The following is a 17,895-nucleotide window of genomic DNA, read 5'->3' as shown; positions in this document are numbered from 1 at the left end:
TTTTTTTCCTGCACAAATGACACTTTGTGCAGCGACAGTTCTAAGCACCAGAAACATGCGCCCCTTCACAGGCATACTATAGATACCCCCCAGCTACGAAATTTAAAGGAATATTACACTTTTATTGTTTCACTTTAATCATTATTAAAATCACTGCTCCTGAAAAAACGGCCGTTTTTAAAACTTTTTTTTGCATTGATCCATGTCCCCTGGGGCAGGACCCGGGTCCCCAAACACTTTTTAGGACAGTAACTTTCATATTACCCTTTAAAATGAGCACTTTAGATTGTGAACGTTCGAGTCCCATAGACTTTAATAGGGTTCTAAAGTTCACACGAAGTTTAGGTCTGTTCGCAGGTTCTGGTGCGAACCGAACAGGGGGGTGTTCGGCTCATCCCTAAACGTGATGAACGATTTAATTGTAAAGTTCTCCTGCGTAGATGTAGCAACAAAAGATTGTGTGGATAATGACAGAGCTCTGGATGGCCGCACTCCAATGCTAAAATGATGCTTTATTCAAATAATATTTAGGACACAGCAAATGACATCACAGCGAAAGATGCTAACAACTGACGCGTTTCGCACTAAGGCTAGTGCTTACTCATAGCAACAAAAGATTGTGTCCCCCTAGCCCTAATGGAATTAAGTTGACAGATAGGACACTTCCAACAGGGAAAAAACCCTCCATATTTTGAAAGAAAGAAACTTTCTTGGGTGGATCAACCACATTCGGGGCTACCTGTAAACCTAATGGGGGTACACCCCTATACACCATCCGGAGGTTAGCCGGCAAAATAGGGCCTAAAAAGTGATCACCTCTAAGAACTTTCCAGTGTCTCTGTATTATCTTATGAATATCATAATATTGGCTGGAGTACAATGTCACAAAGGAAAATTTAAATGCATCATCCAAGGCCCTAGGCCTAGTTGTCAGTAATTCATCCCTATCTTTATCAGAAGCAAAGCTGACAGCAGCATCCAAATCATCTGCTGCATACCCTCTATCCAAGAACCGTTTCCTGAGGACCAGGGCCCGCAATAAAAAATCCTCATGATCCGTACAGTTGCGCCTGAGTCTCAGGAACTGGCTCTTGGGTATCGAAGCTAACCAAGCCTTATGGTGACAGCTTTTGGTATCAATAAAACCGTTATACCTTTGTATATTCTCTTATTCTCTTTTTATTGTACATATAATCTTTCAGTTTACCAATGTTTATTCAATATTAAAATGTTCCCTTTTCATATATCAACACATACTTAAACGTATATCAACCTCCCCTCCCTCCCCCCATCTCCCCCTGCCCCCTTTTTAATCTTCCACCATTTTTAGATGTTCCGCTGCCTTTTTAAACTCCAACCACCCTCCCCATATACTATGAAGATCTGGTGGAAGTTTTTCACTTCTATATATAGTTTCTTCTATTGATCTTAACCAGTCAATCCTTCCTATCCAATCTTTAATTGATGGCGGGTTAGGGGTTCTCCAGACTTTCGGTATTAAACTCTTAGCTGCATTTAACAGGTGAGGCACCAGGTTTTTTTTTATATTGCACTAATGTTTTATCCGTGTCATGGAACAAGCATGTCCATGGTTCCTTCCTTTCTTGTTCTCCTGTTATCGGTAGATATTATCTATAATCTTTTCCCAGTATGGCTGGATCTTTACACAATCCCACCATAGATGTGCAAAGGTTCCCGGGGCATTACAGCCCCTCCAACACATTGCTGAGGTCTCTGCTCTGATCTTCTGTGCTCTTTGTGGGACGATGTTCCATCTCGCCAGCAATTTATAGGACATTTCCACTGTCCTAATGTCCCTAGAGGTAGTACATACTGTTCTCAAGATCCTGCTTCTATGTTCCTCGTTCTGTAGAGCTCCAAACTCTTCCTCCCATTTCTTCAAGTAGGGCGGGTCCCTAAGTTCCCTTTCCTCTCCTAGAATTTTATATATTTTTGACATACAGTGGGGATCGAAAGTTTGGGCACCCCAGGTAAAAATGTGTATTAATGTGCATAACGAAGCCAAGGAAAGATGGAAAAATCTCCAAATGGCATCAAATTACAGATTAGACATTCTTATATGTCAAAAAACATTAGATTTTATTTCCATCATTTACACTTTCAAAATTACAGAAAACAAAAAAAAGGCGTCTGCAAAAGTTTGGGCACCCTGCAGAATTTATAGCATGCACTGCCCCCTTTGCAAAGCTGAGACCTGCCAGTGTCATGGATTGTTCTCAATCATCATCTGGGAAGACCAGGGGATGTCAATCTCAAAGGTTTTAAATGGCCAGACTCATCTGACCTTGCCCCAACAATCAGCACCATGGGTTCTTCTAAGCAGTTGTCTAGAAAACTGAAAATAGTTGACGCTCACAAAGCTGGAGAAGGCTATAAGAAGATAGCAAAGCATTTTCAGATGCCAATATCCTCTGTTTGGAATGTAATTAAGAAATGGCAGTCATCAGGAACAGTGGAAGTTAAAGCAAGATCTGGAAGACCAAGAAAAATATCAGACAGAACAGCTCGCAGGATTGTGAGAAAAGCAATTCAAAACCCACGTTTGACTGCACGATCCCTCCAGAAAGATCTGGCAGACACTGGAGTTGTGGTACACTATTACACTATAAAGAGAACTTGTACAAATATGGTCTTCATGGAAGAGTCATCAGAAGAAAACCTCTTCTACATCCTCACCACAAAAATCAGCGTTTGAACTTTGCAAATGAACATATAGACAAGCCTGAGGCATTTTGGAAACAAGTTCTGTGGACCGATGAGGTTAAAATAGAACTTTTTGGCCGGAATGAGCAAACGTACGTTTGGAGAAGAAAGAATTTAATGAAAAGAACCTCTGTCCAACTGTTAAGCATGGGGGTGGATCAATCATGTTTTGGGGTTGTATTGCAGTCAGTGGCACAGGGAACATTTCACGAGTAGAAGGAAAAATGGATTCAATAAAATTTCAGAAAATTTTGGATGGTAACTTGATGCCATCTGTGAAAAAGCTGAAGTTAAAGAGAGGATGGCTTCTACAAATGGATAATGATCCTAAACACACCTCAAAATCCACAGAGGGATAACATCAAGAGGCGTAAACTGAAGGTTTTGCCATGACCTTCACAATCTCCTTACCTCAACATTATTGAAAATCTATGGATAGACCTTAAAAGAGCAGTGCGTGACAGACAGCCCAGAGATCTCAAAGAACTGGAACACTTTTGTAAGGAAGAATGGGCAAAGATACCTCAAACAAGAATTGAAAGACTCTTGGCTGGCTACAAAAAGCGTTTACAAGCTGTGATACTTGCCAAAGGGGGCAGTACAAGATATTAACTCTGCAGGGTGCCCAAACTTTTGAAGACGCCATTTTTTTGTTTTCTGTCATTTTGAAAGTGTAAACGATGGAAATAAAATCTGACGTTTTTTGACATATTATAAGAATGTCTAATCTGTAATTTGATGCCATTTGTAGATTTTTCCATCTTTCCTTGGCTTCGTTATGCACATTAATACACATTTTTACCTGGGGTGCCCAAACTTTCGATCCCCACTGTACTCTGTCTCAGACACCTCAAGGAGCAGAAAAATCTGTCCATAGGTCTCAAATTTTGAAGACATTTATTGTTAATGGGTTTGTGCTACTTGCTAATTCCTGGTGCTCCTGTGGAACCCATATCCTTTTTCCTAAATCTACTTTACTTTGCGCTTTCAAAATATCAACCCACCCTTTATTACCCTTATCGTGTACCGAACCCGTTATTCGTGAAATAATAATTGCCTGATAGTATCTCTTAAAATTTGGTGCTGCTAATCATCCTCCTTGCTTCCCCTTTTCCAGTGTTGCATATGAAATTCTAGGATTCTCACGCCCCCAGATACATTTTACTACCAAGGTTCTTAATTTCGTAAAGAACTCTTGTGGAATCATTTGAAATACATATGTTAGCTTTGGTAATATAAACATTTTTAATGCGTTATCCTCTCTATCAACGAAAGGGGTTTATATCTCAAATGTCTTAGAAAATCTTTAACCCTATTCAATACAGGGGGACAATTGGCCACATACGCAGATGACAGTGATGCTGTGAGTTTTATGCCCAGGTACCCCGGCTCTCCCATGCACCAAACAAAAAGAAATGAGGCTTGGAGTATCTGTCCTTTTTTAGACACTGTTATGTTCAAAATTTCAGTTTTTGATACATTGATCTTAAAGTTTGTCAACTTTCCATATCTGCACATTTCCTTCATTATGTTAGGCATAGTTATCCTGGGATCTGACATGTAAAATAATATGTCATCTGCGTATGCAGTCACCTTATACTCCTCTTTACCTATTTTCACCCCTCTTATATCCCCATTTTTCCTAATTGCAGCTTATAAGGGCTCTAAAGCCAATACGAATAACATTGGGGACAGTGGACAGCCCTGTCTTTTACCGTTGTATAATTCCAATGTAGGGGACAAACTTCCATAAATTTTTATTTTTGCTGTTGGATGACAATAGAATGCCATTATCCATCTCATCATTTTCTCTTTTATTCCCAGATGTCTCAAAGTCCCCATCATGAAGCCCCAGTCGACCCTGGCAAAGGCCTTCTTGGCATCTACTGACAGCAGGACGACCGGGGCTTCCCTCCTTTCAGCCTCATGTATCAAGAATAAGGTTTTGAGACAATTATCCTTTCCCTCCCTCCCTGTAACAAACTCCACTTGGTCATTATGTACCCAGTAAGGCAATAATGATTTTAGCCTTCCCGCTATTATCTTGGAAAAGATCTTAATATCAGTATTCAGTAAAGAAATTGGTCTGTAACTCTCTGGTGCCATTGGGTCTTTACCTTCCTTTAATACCAGGTTTATATGTGCCATCAACGCCTCTTAGTTTAGGTACCAAGATTTTTTCCAACCTCTTATAATACATAGTTACATAGTTAGTCAGGTTGAAAAAAGACACAAGTCCATCCAGTTCAACCACGAAAAAAAAAAAAAAAAAAAAAAAAATATATATATATATATATATATATATATATATATATATATCATACCAGCCCATATACCCACAGTTGATCCAGAGGAAGGCAAAAACCCCAACAGAGCATGATCCAATTTGCTAAAACGGGAAAAAATTCCTTCCTGATCCCCGAGAGGCAATCGGATTTTCCCCGGATCAACTTTACCTATAAATGTTAGTACCCAGTTATATTATGTACACTTAGGAAATAATCCAGGCCTTTCTTAAAGCAATCCACTGAGCTGGCCAGAACCACCTCTGCAGGGAGTCTATTCCACATTTTTACAGCTCTTACTGTGAGGAAACCTTTCCGTATTTGGAGATGAAATCTCTTTTCCTCTAGACGCAAAGAGTGACCCCTTGTCCTCTTTGTTGACTGTAAAGTGAATAACTCGACACTGAGTTCCCTATATGGACCCCTTATATATTTGTACATGTTGATCATATCCCCCCTTAATCTCCTCTTATCAAGAGTGAATACATTCAATTCCTCTAATCTTTCCTCATAGCTGAGTTCCTCCATGCCTCTTATCAGTTTGGTTGCCCTTCTCTGCACTTTCTCCAGTTCACTGACATCCTTTTTGAGAACTGGTGCCCAAAACTGAACTGCATATTCCAGATGAGGTCTTACTAATGATTTGAACAGGGGCAAAATGATATCTCTCTCTCTCTGGAGTACATACCTCTCTTAATACAGGAAAGGACTTTGCTCGCTTTGGAAACCGCAGCTTGGCATTGCATGCTATTATTGAGCTACATGATAGAATACCCGCCAGGGCCCGGTCTCTTCCCAATTGCCATCTCCCTCACTGCTCTTGAAACTTCTTCCTGCGTTATTGGAGCCTCTAAGGCCGCGTACACACGCGCGGACTGTTTGCCCAACCTTGTTCGTCAAACAGTTTCGGCAAACAGTCCGCTCAAAATTTGCATGAGCGGACTTGCCCACACACGAGCGGACTGTTTCAGCGAACTGTTTGCCAAACAGTTCGCTCAACTTTTGAAATGAACGGACTCGCCCACGTAAGGAGGAGGCAAATCCGCCCATTTCGAGCGCGTGTACAGGTAGGCGGGGCCCGCGAAGGAGACGTCGCGGGCTCCGCCGCCTGGAATGGGCTTAAAGGGGAACCCCAACGCCGAAAAAAATCGGCGTGGGGGTTCCCCCAAAGTCCACACCAGACCCTTGTCCGAGCACGCTACCCGGCCGGCCAGGAAAGGGGGGCGAGCGAGCGCGCCCCCCCTCCTGAGCCGTACCAGGCCGCGTGCCCTCAACATGGGGGGTGCCTTGGGGAAGGGGGGGCCGCGCGGCCCCCCCACCCCAAAGCACCTTGTCCCCATGTTGATGAGGACAAGGGCCTCTTCCCGACAACCCTGGCCGTTGGTTGTCGGGGTCTGCGGGCGGGGGGCTTATCGGATCCGGGAGCCCCCTTTAAGAAGGGGGCCCCCGGATACCGGCCCCCCACCCTATGTGAATGAGTATGGGGTACAATGTACCCCTACCCATTCACCTGTGAAATAAAGTACAAAAAAAAACACAACACAGGGAAAAAATATTTTATTGCACAGCTCCGGGGGTCTTCCGTCTTCGGGGGTCTTCTCGCCGGACTCCTCCGCTATCTGTGTGTAGCTCTTTTGGTAGCGGAGGAGTCCGGCTTTCTTCCTCCCCGCCGCTGGCCTCTTCTCCCGACTTCGGGGGTCTTGTCCCCCTCTTCGGTTCTTCTGCCGGGCCACCGCGCCTTCTTGTAGCTCTTTTACAGGCGGTGGCCCGGCCTTCTGTCGCCGCTGTCGTCGCCGCCGCCGCCGCCTTCCGTTCTTCTTCTTGTTCTTCTTCTTCTTCTCCTGGAGATGTTGACTCGACGAGCTCTCCGGCCGGAATGCCAGGGACACGCTCCGCTGCCACTTATATAGTGACAATGGGGCGGTGTCACATGGTATATGTCACATGGGTTGGTCACATGGTGACCCCGCCCCTTACGATGTCATAGTCCCCATGTGACATCAACCCATGTGACCAACCCATGTGACATATACCATGTGACACCGCCCCATTGTCACTATATAAGTGGCAGCGGAGCGTGTCCCTGGCATTCCGGCCGGAGAGCTCGTCGAGTCAACATCTCCAGGAGAAGAAGAAGAAGAACAAGAAGAACAAGAACGGAAGGCGGCGGCGGCGGCAGCGGCGACAGAAGACCGGGCCACCGCCTGTAAAAGAGCTACAAGAAGGCGCGGTGGCCCGGCAGAAGAACCGAAGAGGGGGACAAGACCCCCGAAGTCGGGAGAAGAGGCCGGCGGCGGGGAGGAAGAAAGCCGGGCTCCTCCGCTAGTAAAAGAGCTACACACAGATAGCGGAGGAGTCCGGCGAGAAGACCCCCGAAGACGGAAGACCCCCGGAGCTGTGCAATAAAATATTTTTTCCCTGTGTTGTGTTTTTTTTTGTACTTTATTTCACAGGTGAATGGGTAGGGGTACATTGTACCCCATACTCATTCACATAGGGTGGGGGGCCGGTATCCGGGGGCCCCCTTCTTAAAGGGGGCTCCCGGATTCCGATAAGCCCCCCGCCCGCAGACCCCGACAACCAACGGCCAGGGTTGTCGGGAAGAGGCCCTTGTCCTCATCAACATGGGGACAAGGTGCTTTGGGGTGGGGGGGCCGCGCGGCCCCCCCTTCCCCAAGGCACCCCCCATGTTGAGGGCACGCGGCCTGGTACGGCTCAGGAGGGGGGGCGCGCTCGCTCGCCCACCTTTCCTGGCCGGCCGGGTAGCGTGCTTGGACAAGGGTCTGGTGTGGACTTTGGGGGAACCCCCACGCCGATTTTTTTCGGCGTTGGGGTTCCCCTTTAAGCCCATTCCAGGCAGCGGAGCCCGCGACGTCTCCTTCGCGGGCCCCGCCTACCTGTACACGCGCTCGAAATGGGCGGACTTTCCGAGCGGGAACAGTTTGCTCATTTCGAAAGTAGCCTACACACGGGCGGACTGTTCGCTCAAACACAGTTTCAGCGGACAGTTTTTCGGAATTTCCGAAAGACTTTGTCCGTCCAACTGTCCGCTGAAACTGTCCGCTGAAAGCCCACACACGGGCGGACTGTCCGCCCAAACACTGTTCAGCGGACAAGGTTGGGCGAACAGTCCGCCCGTGTGTACGCGGCCTAAGAGCTCCAGTTCTTCCTTAGGGGCTCCAGGCAAGTCGAGCTCCCTCAAGTGCTCCAAAATATCATCCTTATTTCTTCTATTTTCCTCATCTTGTCCTACGCTATACAGCTGTCTGTAAAAACTATGAAAGACTGCTGCTATTTCGGGGGACGAGTGCATAATTTCCCCTTTTCCATTTATGATTTTAGCTATAAATGATGCGTTTTTTTCCCCCTTACTGCTCTCGCTAACCATTACCCAGGTTTGTTCCCCTCCTGATGTCTCATTTTATCTACTATATGGAAGGCTCGTTTCCTCTCCTGGTCCATTAATTCTCCCAGTTCTTCTTTTTTGTTTTTCAACTCCACCCTCTCTGGTACCCCCCTTGGTTTCATCAGTTGTTCTAATTCATGTATTTCCCCACGTAGATCCTGCATCTTTTTCCCTTTTTCTTTTTTCCCTGTCCCAATACTTATTAGAATTTCTCTTATGTATACTTTGTGGGTTTCCCATATAATACTCCTAGAGATATCTGATGTTTCATTCCTAAGAAAAAACTCCTCCAACTCCTGCTCTATTTTCTTTTTTACCTCCGGGTCTTGAATCAGAGAATCGCTAAGTTTCCACGTTCCACTCTTAAAGGGATCCATTGATATCTCTAATAGTATTATGACTGGGGCATGATCAGACAAAGAAATCGATTTTATTCCTGCATCCTTGAGTAGGGAGAGCATTTGATGTTCTATCAATATGTAATCTATTCTGTAATATATCCTGTGTACTGCTGAGTAAAACATATAGTCCTGAATTCCCAGGTGTCTGATTCTCCAAGCATCCACCAGCTGATGTTCCAATAATAAGGACTTTATCCTGTTTTGTCTTAGTGTTGACCAACGGGGGGCGTCCCACGTGGAGTCCACCTGTGGGTCAATACACATGTTAAAGTCTCCCGCCACTATTAATTTGCCCTTTTTAAATTCTGCCAACATATCGAGGGCTTTCCTCAGAAATCTATCAGGATCTCTATTTGGTGAATAGATGTTCGCTGTAGTATATTCTACATTAAATAATTTCCCTCTTATAAAAAGAAATCTCCCCTCTGGGTCAGCTAATTGTTTCTCTATTTCAAACCTTGTACTTCTATCAAATCCTATTGCCACTCCCCTTGCATAGCTTGATGTAGAATCCCCATAAAACCACTTGGGAAATTGCCAAGAGGATAGTCTCCCTCCAACTGCATGTGACATATGTATTTCCTGAAGACATAACACATTCGCTCCATAATACTGTAATTCCTTATTCACCATAAATCTATTTTAGGGGTATTTATGCCCCTTATATTATATGATATCAAACTTTGCGTAGTCATACATCATCTAAATCGCCCATCTCCTTTCCCCCTCGCCCTGCGGGAGCACCAATATGGTCCCCCCTGGTAGGGGGCACATGCATAGAGAGGGAAAGGGGGAGAGAGAGAGATACCATAAAAAAGGCATCAGCCATGTATAGCCCCTGTCCCTTCACCCCATTTCCCCCTTCCCCCACCCCCCCTTCTTTCCCACTCCTCTTCCATACTGAAGAGTGAACAAATTCCATATTTGTTCTTTGCTTGGTTTCACGGACGTCCAGTAGGCCGTTGTTTGATTTCCCTGCATTCTTTGGGGCTAGCCTCTCTGGCCGTGGCCCACCACGCCCCTCTCTCTCCCACCACCATTATACCCACCCTGGCCCCAGCTCCTACTCCCCCAAAAGATGGAGTATCGATGCTTACACTCTTTCCCCCCCCCCTCCGGATCTGTGTCCATTGCATATTGCTAAATCCCTTCCCTTCTTCTCCCCTCACCTCCCACCCTGGCAGAGCTGGTGGGGGGATATCTAATTTACTGCAGAAATCTAGTAGATCTTCTGGAAATCTCAAGGGCAGGACAGATGACCGTTCTGCGGTCCTAAGGCAAGCTGGGAATCCCCATTGATATGATATATTTAATGTCCTCATTTGTTCCGTCAAAGGTTTAAAGAGTCTTCTTCTTGTCAATGTCTCTCCTGCTAAATCTGAAAATATCTGCAGCTCCATCTCTTTAAACATAATTTTATCCATCTTACGTATCTTTTCCATAACTTTAGCCTTTTCTTCATAATAATGGAATCTGACTATTACATCCCTTGGATTTTCATTGACCTGAGGTTGGTATCTTCTGATCCAATGCACTCTAACCCCATTTTAGGAAGAGAAGAAGAAGAAACATTAAAATTAGATAAACAGGTCCTGCATTACTTTACTTAATTCCTAATTTTTTAATTTTTCTGCTATTCCTCTTATCCTCAGGTTCTTCCTTCTACCCCAATTTTCTTGGTCTTCAATTTTATATAGGATAGATCTATTTATTTTTTGGATGGATTCCATTTGTTCCTTTATTTCCACCAATTTTTGATCGTACTTGTTCATTCTTTCTTCTATTTCCTCTACTCTGCCCAGGACTTGCCCTATATCCGCCCTCACTGCTACAATATCAATTTTCAGCGACATTTCCACTTTACATAGTGCTTCAGTGAGTATTTCTCTCATTTGCCCTAGATTTACTTGGGACTCCTCTGGTCTTAATCCACCTTCAATTTTGGGGGGTACCTCTCCTTTCTTCTTCAGATCTTCATTTTTTTAACTTTATCACCTCCTTGAGGGCTCTTCCCTCCAATTCTAGAGCGTGTAACACACGTATCCTTGGTTTTCTCTACCCCGAGCCCCTCCGCTGTCCCTTTGGGTTTACTGGTTCCATTTCTCACCGAGGTTGCCTGTCTGGGGGTATCCTGGCCATTCTCCACCAGGCTTGTCTCCCCCATCATATACCGCTGGATTCCCCCTGGACTAACGGCCAATGGCCCCGTCTTTTTATTTGCCTTACCCCTCATTCTTCTCTGCCCTCCCCCAACCAATCTTCTACTTCTGTACAGATTTCCTGGGCTTTAAAAAGTCCATACACAGAAGGAGAGGAAAAAAATCTCTACAAACCAGGTCTTAGTATATGAAGAGGTATACTATTTTATTGTTACTCTATCTCATGCAATGCAACAGTATTTAAACAAGTTAGCTGACAGATAAATGACAGAGCAATGATCTCCAAATTGGGGAATACTTGTTTCTCTATTTATATTTGCAAGACCTGAACGTTTTGATGTAATGCACTGAACCATGGCTCCAATATACCACTCCTTTCAGCATCCATCCATAAGCCTCCCAACTATGCCATAGAGTACCATAGAATTGGGTTAAAGAAAGCAATTGAGCAATTAAGTAACAATTGCCAGCAGTCGTTGTAAGGTACAAACACTTTTGCTTTCTATCATTAGGCAGCAACTCATTCAGTAAAGAGATAAGAGTATACATATGTAGGATGCTTTAGTAGTTTTACTTTACCACCTTCCAGCCGATCCACAAGAGAGAGAGCCTCAGCTGCATTTCCATTCTTGCATACCCCGCACTTACTTTACATTCTCTACTCAGTCTGTCATCCTCCAGTGTCTTCTAATATCCTCACAGTATTCTGGTCGGCCTTTGCTTCACCCGATGTTTCTCCTCGGTTGGTCTTTTGAAGGAGGGGGAGGAAAGAGGGGAGCGCTATGCCGGTCTATCAATCTGCTGGTCGGTTCTTCTATGAGCCCCACTGGTGTATGCGGCGCGTGCAGTGTATACAACGCTGCATCTCATCCCGCCTGGTGCTTCCATTCAGCCTGTACGGGTGGTCAAGTGACAGGAGAGAGCTTTGGCACGGCGTGCGCCCGCTACGTACGAGCGGCTCCTCCCATCTCCCCTTCCCACAACTCTAATTCTTAAATCCAAAAAGTGGATATCAACCTTACTGGCCTCAAAAGTGAGAAAGATCCCTCTATCATTTATATTGAGACCAGCAACAAAATCAGCCAAGGAGTCTGAATTGCCATTCCATAGGAGGAGAATGTCATCTATATATCTTTTCCAGGGTAGCAGTTCAACCCTGGACTCCTGATAGACGACATCCTCCTCCCACTTGGCAATAAACAAATTGGCCATACTGGGGGAAAATGTAGCCCCCATAGTCACTCCCCTATTCTGGACATAGTATGACCCTTTATACCAAAAATAATTATGTTGCATGGCATAGTCCAATAGGGTAAGAATGAAGGATTGCTGCTGAGAATGAAGAGTAACAGACTCCAAAAAATATTTTTAGGCCTCTCTCCCATGTCTATGAGAAATGATTGTATAAAGAGAAGATCCGTCAGCAGTCGCAAAAATATAAGAATCTTTCCATTGTATATCATTCAATAAATTCACCTATGTAGAATCTTTCAAGTACGATGGAGTGCTAACAATGATATCATCTCGAGTTTTACGTTTTTCAAGTCCCTTTTTAAACATATATTCCCTTCTGGTTTTCTTTGGGTGCAGGGCAAGTAAATCCTTATTCACCAGGTCCTTGAATGCAGGGGCCTGAGGTCCCGGGGGATTAAATAAAGAGGCATTTCTCAATCCAGAATTCTTCATATCCACCAAAACAGATATATTACAGTGATAAGGGTTCGTAATGAAATGGCGCTGAATATAAATTTTTCAAACACATTTCTGAATGTCTCTAAATGCTTCAGATTTGTTAAAATTTTTAGTAGGTGCAAATTTGAGTCCATGATTCAGCACGTGCTTTTCTTCATTAGAGAGAATGGCTTTGTCAAATTAAACAAACCATCATCCTTTAGACCCGCCTCCTTTTTTGCATAGATCCGTCTCCCCCGTTACCACTTTTAGATCGAAACCCCTTTTGTTTTGCTGGGCCTCTGGAAAAAAACTCTGAACAAAACTTCCAGCACCCAGTCCATCTCTCCTGGTATTACCAAAATCTGAGGGGTAATCATGGTGTTGCCAACAATTACCATCAACTGGGGTTCTAGGGGGGTATTGCTGTTGATAAAAAGGTCCCCTATTGTCCTGGTATCCCATAATATATCTATCATCCCTATAGGGACTATCCAATCCTCTTAATGGTTCAAAACGATTATGAACCGAAGTGGGGAAAGGAATACGGGGCATCTGTTGTCCTACCTGTTTTTTCCAACTCCTTTATTTCTAGAGCTACCCTTAAAAGGTGCTCTTGGGGTTGGAACTGACTTCCACCTGGATAATTAGGTGATCTCTGGGAGTTTGAGGCCAGGTGATTAGACGATGACTGTGAATTAACAGTGGAAACATTCAAATGAGATAGCGTTGTACTATCACCTAGATTCACATTGATAGCTGCAGTTTCCTAGTTTGCCACTTAAACACTGATTTGGTCTTATAATCAGTAACATCCCTAAGGTATTACTTTTTTTTTTTTTGCTCTAGATCCTCCTTCTCTAGATGTTTCCTCAAAAGTTCCGACCTTTTATTATAATCATTGTACCTTTAAATGGACCCAGTTTACTTCTGAGGGAACTAATCTCCTCATCTACTTTGATGAGCTTTTGTTCCTTTTTTGTAAGAAGAAACTGTATGAGATCTAGCCCTGATTTATTGAAAAATTGGAACCACTCTGTGGTGTCCGTGACGTCACTCAAAGGAGTGACATCCCATCGCAGACTACGTGGGACCATTTTTATCAATCAAATGTTGCTTAAAAAAGCTGTATCCCAGTTAAAGAAAAAAGGAAGGGGGACTGGTGGTCACAAACCTCTGAACTTTTTAGGTGTTTGTTATATTTAAATCCATAAAGACAAATAACATTGTTTTTGGTTAAAAATGACATATATCAATTTTATTACAAAATTCATTAAAAGAACACATGAGACAGTTTCAGATTTACATAATCTACTGTTACATTTTCAAATGTAGGCATAGGTCAATAATACCACTCTTCTCTCAACATGTTTTGCTCTACGGAGCTTCTTCAGGAGATATTGCATGGTAACTATAAAACTATAAGCAACAAAAGATTCAATGAATACTCATGCACAAAATCATATATAATTCTATCAATAAATCGAAAATATCTAACACAAGTAGCATATGTAAAGCACGTATTATACTTTGATTAATATGGGTTGTAGAGATGCACATACATGGAGACAAAACTACAAATGAACATAAAAACAAAACAAATTGTATATATATATATACATATATATGTATATACATTTTTTTTTGGTTTAAAGAAAATTCTCAGATATGATGATAAGCCAACCCTTTGTGTCTTCTCCTTTAAAATTGATATATAGACAGGAACTATGTATACAGGAACTATATCAGATATATTTTTTATGAGTAGGAAAAATAAAGTATTTAATCACATATATATTTTATATATATCCCTCTCCCTACCAATAGAGTAAACTAACAAAATAAATAAATTTTAACAGTTACCTTCGATATCTCAATATGGTTGAATTAATTTGTTTGATGGTGGCATCGCTTCCTTAATAGGATACAGGGATTTTATAAAGACCCAATTAATATTTTCTTAGGGGGTTCGAGGTGTGGAGCTGTTACAGCTCCAAAACCCAGAAAGCTTCCTGAGCCAAAGCAGATTTTCTACAAATAGAAAACATATATATATATGTATCATAAATATGAACATCTTCAAAAGTAGCTATTCATCATTTACATAGACCAAAGGTCATTACGTTCTTACCGTAATCGTTTGAAAATGGGTTTTGTAAAAAACCTCCTCTGTCTTCTCATGTTTTGGACAGATAAAGACGGAAGGTGCTTCCGTTTTATAGCCCTGTCCAGCACAGCGGCATCTGACGTCATCATCGCGCCGGGTGAATGACGCACCTGCGTACATCCACCCAGCACCCATTTTGGTTAACACGAGCGCTCTGATTGTACTAGAACAAGACGGCAAACCTGGGTGGCGCGAATTGCGTGCATTCCCAGGCAGCCATCTTGGAAAATACTTTGCCCTGAGTATGGTAGAGGGCCGGTGGGTTAGGAGGTTTGTTTCTCTCTATTGAGACAAACCGAAACTAGCTAAAAGACTAGAAATCAAACAAAATAGAAGAATCTTTTCAATCACAGAGCCATTCTGGGGAACTCCGTCCATAAGGGCAACAACATTAGACCGGGATATTGATTGAAAACTCAAACCATGTGTGCCCTTTGTGTCCGTACATATCAAAAAGGGGGAAAAAAATATAAACACCACAAAGGGAGACCCATTTTTTACAATCCATATATAAGGCAGACCATCTGCTTAAATTGCATCAAAAAGGTATTATATACATTCTAAACTTAAACAAAATTTACATGTTAATCTAATGAGAACAGTTTTGAAATCCTGTTACCCTGTCCCCCTATTAATAGAGGTTTAAGAGACCAGGGTTACCTTGTTTTTCCTCCCCTCCCCATTTCCTATAAATATTTTCAAATTGATATTTTTCACCAAGGTGTTAATCTTGGTTTGATTACACTCGAGTGCTTCTGTATAGGTTTTTCTGTTTCTTTGGGGTATGTACGCGCTCTCCGATGGGATAGGCGCTTCTGTATCTTTGTATCTATTTGTTTTATTGTAGGGTTGGTATTGTGCTTATGTACTTGTCTTCTCCCAATGGCGTGGGGGGTTTGATATGTATATCTGCATATATATTTTATATTTTTTTTTATATTTTTTATTTTGGATATTTATATTTATATATTTTTTTTATATTTTTTTATTTTTTTATATATAAAAAAAGTTTTTGTCAAAAAACATTTTTTGAATTTTCCCATATTGATTCTGCTTTTGCTGGAATCATGTGAAAGATTAGTAACCCATTTGTCATTTGTTCATGATTAGGTAATTATTCGTTTTTTGTGTATATTTTTGAATGTAAAATGTATTGGTGATGCTGTGTCTTACAAACTATACATTGTGAACACGATTGTTAATAATTGCATCTGTTTGTTGTGTTGCCTGGGTGGCACTGGGGCTGCGCACAACCTTTTTTTGCATTCATCACGAATCGTCAGTGATTCGATTTAATTGACAAATCGTATCCGTTATAATACGATAACGATTTGTTATGGTTGACAATTGTTTTCGTTATTCGAGTGGGATTTGGTATAAATGTTAATTAGTAGCGACCGTTGTGTTGCCTTGTCGGCTGCGCACGACTTGTGTTTTCCATTCGCTACAATTCGTTAATGTTTTCCATATATGTCCGTTGCAATTCGATAATGATTTGATAAGGTTCCGAGTAGTCACGATTCGATATAAATGTCAATTATTAGTGTTGGTTGCTTTGCCTCGGGTGTACTGAGGCTGCGCACGAACTGTTTTCCTATTCGGTATAATTCGATAAGTGATCCAATATAAGCGACAATTACGAGTGACCCAGTGTGCTTCCTGAAGATGTTAACAACTAAATGTACGTCGGAGCGATACTTGGTCACGCTATGCGACGCCATTTCCGGCCCTCTGGTTCGTCGGTCTGCAGCCTGGAATGCACGCCAATATCGAATGCTGAAGAATTTTTCCTTGAGTTGGAGAGCGATTCTTTTGGTCAGAGCGAGCAGTCCCAGTGCCAGGTCAGGCACCTAACCATGTAAGAAGCCTTTTGGCTGCCTGCTTTTTACTTATTTTTTAATAAAGTCAGTATTATGCTATGGATTTTTTTGTATTTTTTCACATTTGCCACTTGAGTCTGTGAAGAGAGACACACCATCTACCACCATCTGCATTGGTATCCATATGAGCAGGCATTATCCTGTACAAGCGTTGTTTGACTTACTTTTTAATTAAAGTGGTCAAACGGATCTGGTAAGCAGTTTGGACTTGTATCTTCACTACTGGTGTAGTTCTACGTGCATGGTGGAGGGAGTCGCAAGCCTTTGTTCCGATTTGTTGCTAATCGTTGCTATATCACGATTATTATTTGTTTTTCACTCTCCGGATCGGCAGAATTCGACAGAATTCATTCTTTGTAGAGACACTTTATTGGGACTTTACACTGTTAATTAATATTATTATGTATGGTGGTTCACTGATGTCCACTATTTTTCCAGTATAATCATTGTTATTATATATGTGCATATTTTTCACTTTGGTGATGATCACATTGGTTTAAGCATTTTTTTCAGCCATTTTAATTTAGTGGTTCAGAAATTTTTTGCAAATTAGTGGTTTAGATTAATATTTTTTGCAGAGCGCCCTTAATCATCGTTATCACATGTTAATCTAATAGTAGAATATTCCTTGAAACATTTATTAAGTTAAACAAATCTTGTTCTGGGAAGGTTCTTATTTGTGCACAACCATAATTCAATTAATTATAAAAATCATTGTACAGTTATTTTGGTGCGTATTATACATTTAATTAAATCTATAATCTTAGGGGGTCGTGTCCGGATGTGAGCCGAGGAAGATGTGCTGCTGTGGAGCTTAAATATAAAATATATAAGGATAAAAAAAAAAAATAATAATAATATGATCCTCCCTAGTGGAAGCCTGTATGCCCCTAAATAAGTTTGTCAACATGTCAGTCCATTGGGGTGGAATATCTAATGACATGCGATGCGTTCTACATAGGACAGACAAAACGTCCATTCTTTCATCGCATCAGGGACCATGTCTCCCTGGTGCTGAAGAAAAGGATGGAGATGCTAATTAGTTATCACATAGGTCTGTGTCACTCTTTTGATGGCACAATGATGCATTTTTTTGTCCCTCCAATGAAAGAGAGGGGACTACGATAAGGTCCTTCTGCAGTGTGAAGCAAAATTAATCTCAGATCTGAATGCTTTAAAATTCCAGGCCTAAATGACGCTTT

Source organism: Lithobates pipiens, unplaced genomic scaffold (assembly GCF_037356315.1).
Source record: "Lithobates pipiens isolate NorthernLeopardFrog02 unplaced genomic scaffold, aLitPip1_a1.2 Scaffold_18, whole genome shotgun sequence".
NCBI classification, from domain to species: Eukaryota; Metazoa; Chordata; class Amphibia; order Anura; family Ranidae; genus Lithobates; species Lithobates pipiens.
The sequence above is the reverse complement of the archived record's forward strand: the minus strand, read 5'-3'. Positions refer to the sequence as shown.